Source organism: Protomyctophum parallelum (genome assembly GCF_964188405.1).
Source record: "Protomyctophum parallelum genome assembly, chromosome: 13".
NCBI classification, from domain to species: Eukaryota; Metazoa; Chordata; class Actinopteri; order Myctophiformes; family Myctophidae; genus Protomyctophum; species Protomyctophum parallelum.
Genome location: NC_139708.1, coordinates 9,946,157 through 9,952,678, shown reverse-complemented (window position 1 = coordinate 9,952,678; position 6,522 = coordinate 9,946,157).

Below are 6,522 nucleotides of genomic sequence, written 5' to 3'. Positions count from 1 at the left end.
GCATTTTGTTTGAAACTGAGCACTCCTGTGAACTTTGGAAGCCAATCTTAACCAATCAGGATGGAGTGTGATAAATCTGAAAGACCCGTTTCGTTGAATGGCTCTAGAGAGACTGTGTACCAATTTGCGTGATGTTTGGACAAAATCTGTAGGTGTACTGTGCAAAAACTTGTTTTGCACAAAGCGGCCTCCTGGTGGCGCTATAACAGGCCGTTCTGGAAAGTTTGGGGCAGAGGTTCATGGTTGGCATCCAGGGAGTGTGTGTGCAAAATATGGCATCGAAAAACTTGTTTTGCACAAAGCGGCCTCCTGGTGGCGCTATAACAGGCCGTTCTGGAAAGTTTGGGGCAGAGGTTCATGGTTGGCATCCAGGGAGTGTGTGTGCAAAATATGGCATCGACCGGGTTAACGGTGGCCGAGATTAGCTGTTCACGGACACACGGACACACGGACACACGGACACACGGACGGACAGAGTGCAAAACATACTCTCCCCACATGCCTTCGGCCTGGTGGAGACAATGACAAATCCCACTAAAATATCAAACTCCTTGAAATTATAGTAAGGTTGTAAAACACTGCTCTAACAGAAGGACAGAGTGCTGGGCAGTAATATTGTGTGTGTGTGTGTGTGTGTGTGTGTGTGTGTGTGTGTGTGTGTGTGTGTGTGTGTGTGTGTGTGTGTGTGTGTGTGTGTGTGTGTGTGTGTGTGTGTGTGTGTGTGTGTGTGTGTGTGCGAGTGTGTGTCCGTGTGTCCGTGTGTCCGTGTGTGCGTGTGTGCGTGCAGTGGATTGGACTCCTGGGGCAGAGAGTGGACGCACTCCTGTGTCAGAAAGGTCAGCTTCCGGGGATAGTAATATTGGACCTCACAATGTCTGAGCAACCACCACTGACCCAAGGCCAGTGCACACACACACACACACGCACACAGACACGCAGGCACAATGGCACATGCACGCATGCACACACACGCACGCACCCACCCACGCACGCACGCACGCACGCACGCACGCATGCACGCATGCACGCATGCACGCAGAGTCCTACAGATGTGTAATAAACCTGCAGTGAACCAGTAGAGAGGCAGTGGGTTAATTGTTGGCTTCACAGTTTTCATTTCACTGAAGCATGACACGATGCTGAGAACGTAAAAAAAGAAGTCATTCCACGAAACCAGTACGATTTGACCTTTTTCTTTTTGACCGAAAGGATTTACTTTTCTGAATAGCCCACAATATTAAGGACATCTTTAGCTATCAGAAAAACATATAATTTCCCATCTCAGGCATTCAATTAATATTTGTATGTATTTTTGATTTTATATAGAATAATATAGTAACAGGGTGGAAAATTATAACGGGGTTGTGTCAACCCCGTTATTCACGGGGTAGATTTTTTACTCAAGATGGCCACTACTCTAACTTTGGTGATTAAGAGGAGACACATGGCATGCATGAGATTAAGAAATCTGATATATTGTTGAAATAACAAACATAATTCTCACAAATAATTGTTTTCTATATTTATTCCATGTAACGGAGTTGAGCTGTTGAGCTGTTACGACCACATGTGAGAGTATATATAAATTACTCTAAAACATTGTAAAATAAGGTTTGACATTGCCTCTTTCTGTAGCATGTTGTTCAGAAGACTTGTAGAATGCCACTTCCTGTTGGTGATGTCACTAAAGGGCCAGTTAATTATTGTTATGGAGGGGAGAATGACTTGTGTAACGGGGTTGAGTGTGATTGGGGGACATAGCTACATAATGCTATTTTAATGATTAATCATCTATTTATTCAAAAGCTAAACATGACCAGCAATAAAGCACAGATATATATATATATATATATATATAATATATATGTGAATGGCTATGATTTATGGATTTTTGTACATTTCGTCATATCTCAAGTCTACTTTCATCGAAGGCCATTGGGACATGAAAACATTTAATAATAGGGGTGTCTACTGAAAGAAAGCAAGATAATTTCTGATATGTAGATAAAAATCCATGTAATATTTACACAATATTAAGGGAACATTTAAATTGATGAAAAAGCTTTTTAAAAATAATGTTGGTGACTCAATCGATAAAATACACCTTAAAAGGTCAGAGGGACTGCAAATCATACCGGTTTCGTGAATGACTTGACACTTTCATGCCATATATGAAAGCATGGAATCATAGCTTCAACAGCGAAAACAGAAAACAGCGAGTTGAGAAAACAGGCTTGAATTCACTTCTGTTACTTCCTAAAAATAAAGTAATGGAGCTGGGATGTGATGCAACATGTAATGGGCTTGTAGATTGGCTATTCTCACTATTTGGCTTATGAATCAGGTGAAAGAAATGTCCCCCACTCTATTTCTTATGTTCTATGTATCATGTGTTGTAATGTTTCATTTCCCCTAAGGTTGGCATGAATTTACCACATCAACCCAACTGGATGGAAGGATTCACACACCCTTCATCACACAACAAACCGCTCGCACAGTACTGTGCACACACTCACTTTATTACAACCTCTATACCAACACACTCACCAGCAGTCACACCATTCATTCAGACATCATGCATGCAAGCGCACGCCCGCACAGACACACACACACACATGCACGCACACGCACACATGCACACACGCTCGCACACACCATTGCAACATATCACATTACAGGCAAAGTGGTCTGTAGTGGTCTTTCCTGAGGCTTTCCCGAGGGCCAGTTGCTAGGCAACGTGGAGATGTTCTAAACACTTTGGTATAACACTGGGGGAGGAGGGAGGGCGGTACACAGACCCCAAATTTGGTATGAATCTGAGACTCTCAGAGTACAGAGCTTAACGGGACGGGATTTGGTTCTTATCTTTATCATTTAGCTGGGGACCACCTTGGAAACTCCTGAAGGACACCTGACGGTCCCTGGACCCCACTTTGAGAACAACAGAGTTAATGTAAAAATCCCCCCAAAAAAACATCAAGATGTAAGATGAAAGATGCATACAATGTATGGCAGTGCTTTGTTGTCTCCACCAGGCCGAAGGCATGTGGGGAGAGTATGTTTTGCACTCCGTCCGTCCGCGTGTCCGTCCGTTTGTGTGTCCGTGTGTCCGTGAACAGCTAATCTCGGCCACCGTTAACCCGGTCGATGCCATATTTTGCACACACACTCCCTGGATGCCAACCATGAACCTCTGCCCCAAACTTTCCAGAACGGCCTGTTATAGCGCCACCAGGAGGCCGCTTTGTGCAAAACAAGTTTTTCGATGCCATATTTTGCACACACACTCCCTGGATGCCAACCATGAACCTCTGCCCCAAACTTTCCAGAACGGCCTGTTATAGCGCCACCAGGAGGCCGCTTTGTGCAAAACAAGTTTTTGCACAGTACACCTACAGATTTTGTCCAAACATCACGCAAATTGGTACACAGTCTCTCTAGAGCCATTCAACGAAACGGGTCTTTCAGATTTATCAGACTCCATCCTGATTGGTTAAGATTGGCTTCCAAATTTCACAGGAGTGCTCAGTTTCAAACAAAATGCTGCAAATCATGAACACATCGCGTGATTTCCGTGAAATTGTGCACCCACATTCCCACTAGGCCGAGGACGAAATGCCACATGAACAATTTCAACTCAGCCTCAAGGTGGCGCTATAACTGGCCGAAAAGTGTTTTTACCTCTAACTGCACGGATCTGTGGATAACCTGGTGGAGACCTGTGCCCGGAAGGGCACTTTTTCTAGTTTGTCTGTGTTCTTTGTGTTGTCATTTATATTGTGTTTATTTTGTTTTTGCGACCACAGGTCGCATTTACTATGAAATCGTGCATTTCCCTTCAGCTGGTCACCCCAGGCATGACCATACATTATATGGTCTTGCCTCGTGACATCATGTGACATCATCAGGGATGGAGATCCCTGATGTCATCAATATTTAAAAACGCCACTGAGCAACTTCCACTGACATGAATAGCGGGGGGGGGGGGGGGGGGGGGGGGGCTCTATGGGGCAGACCCTATGGGCATAGAGTTAGGGACGGCGGGGCATAGAATTGACCTTATGCAGACCACTCCATATAGACTTTGCATTGCGCCTTGATTACCAAGCCCTGAGAAGCCAGCGTCAGTGATCTTTTCCGGTCACGTGATCGAAACGTGTTACTAGGAAAACAGCGAATTAAACAGTGAAAACATAACTTGTGTATCATGTCTGGGAGGGAAAGAGGTCTTTATCAATTAACTCAGGTAACTCATTAATGGGAGTCGATGTGATAAGTTAATGCCAGGTTTGCCATTGACAGCCCATACATCCAAGCTGGTTGTATTAAACCACATTACATTCACCAACATTGCAGCTGTATGAAAAGCTTGAATTATCCTCTATCTGCAAAGTTTGTTTCATAAAATTCCAACGAATCCAGTGATATCCAACAAGCACTTCCAAACTCCAGTTCAGTGGCCTTGTGGTTAGAGTGTCCGCCCTGAGACTGGGAGGTCGGGGTTCAATCCCCAGCTGTGGACCCAGTGCCTCCCTGCTTGACACTCAGCATCAAGGGTTGGATTGGGGGTATATCACCTGAATGTTTAAAGACCTGTCTGCCTGGCCATGCAGTCAGTGGCCTTGTGGTTAGAGTATATCCGCCCTGAAACTGGGAGGTTTGATCTACGGCCGGGTCATACCAAAGACTGTAAAAATGGGACCCAATGCCTCGATCCCTGCTTGGCACTCAGCATCAATGGGTTGGATTGGGGGGTCAAATCAACTAATCAAATGATTCCCGAGCGGCATGGCTGCAGCTCACCGCTCCTTGGCTGCGGCTCACCGCTCCAAGAGATGGGTCAAATGCGGAGAACAAATTTCACTGCGGCCGGTAACCGTGTGTGACAAATCGTACGACTTTTGAGAGGACCTGTCCGTGTGGGGGCAGATGCAGAAACCGGAGTGCAGCCATTCTGAGTAGCGATTTTTGCAGCTGATTTGATTAACCATTTTTAGCTTATGGGTTTGTTTATCTATTATTGCCCAGCACCAATCTGGACCTTAATTGTAGCCTAATTGGCTATATAATTTTTAATTGGTCATTTAACCCTGACGGCATCGTGTACAGATTTTAGTGGGCCGTTTTAGTACAAATTTGCGTGTATAGTGTCAGTGGGCTGTGCTTTTTTCTGTGTTTGATTATTATTGATTGCTTAGGAGGGAAGCTGTGACTGATAATTACTTGTCTTTCTGATCCCTCAGGCCTCATTCACACGTACCAAACACCAATCAAGCAATGTTTGGTCGTTTTTTTGGGCCACCACAATGCTTTTCCAATGGGAGACACATGGTTTGAAAAAACATTTGTGTTTGATTGCTGATTGCTGATTGCTCCCCGCTCATCAAAAAAAAGGTTTGGTCAAACCATGTGACTCCCATTGAAAATGAATTGGAACAGCAATCAGACATCGCACACGGACCGAACATTTGTTGTGTAGGTGTGTACGAAGCCTCAAGAGGAGCCATTATTGGACCTGTCCTCTCCAGAAGGAGGACTTGACGCTGGATTCTATAAATAAACTGAGGGACTGGTTGGGACTTGGGTTAACATTTTTTATTGTTGCCTCTTTTTATTGTATTAAGCCAGGCATGCTACCTTTTTAATCTTGTTTTCCTAGAACCTGTGTTTAGCTTGGTGTATTCAAGGCCTGGGCTCATATACCCTCTAGGTGCAGCCCTCACATTCTGACTTTGACTTCCCCCCCCCCCCCCCTCATCGAGAAACTGTTGAGCATCGTCACTGTCAAGAAAACAATTATATAGCAAAAACAGCGCACAATGTGTCACATCGTGACACGGTGAGCTTGTAGAAAACCTTTATAGTTTGTAGTTTCTCCTAAATTTCCATTTTGGTATTTAGGAAGGCGATAGTGGAGTTTAAAAGCACCTGTAAGCCGCATGCCAAATTAGTTTGGTATAGCGACATGGACATGCATGTCCGCGGAGTGCAGGCTGCGTCATCTGAGCTCATCTCTCCTTATTCTCCTACGCATCTCTTTGAAATTGTCCTATAATCAGCATAGGTGTGTTTATCTAGCCTGGCTAATAAGCCAGACCGAATCAGCCGTTGGCAACAAAAAATTGCCTCACACGACAGTGTGATTTGAGTCTGGGTTATTAGCCAGGCTAGTGTTTATCTAGTCAAATAAGTTATTTGGCTTGTGCTAGGCATTGTGCGGCGTGCGCGATATGCTCATTCAGTTTCATCACCCCATAGCGCAGAGAATTTTGTTTAATCTGATTTACCGAACTTCCCTTTTAGCTGGATAACATTTCATAGAGACGGCCTACACGCATGATCTATATACGAAATTAAATCCCTAATTTCGTAGTTTACATAGTACTTTAATTAAAATAATGAGCGAGATCTGAGCGAGTTGTGACTCAATGAAAAGACTAGTGTTCTTGGCTCTGTGCGGGCTGGGAAAACATAGAAAAACGGCACTGCTGCAGCACAAGTGAGACTTCAAGGCAGCAACAC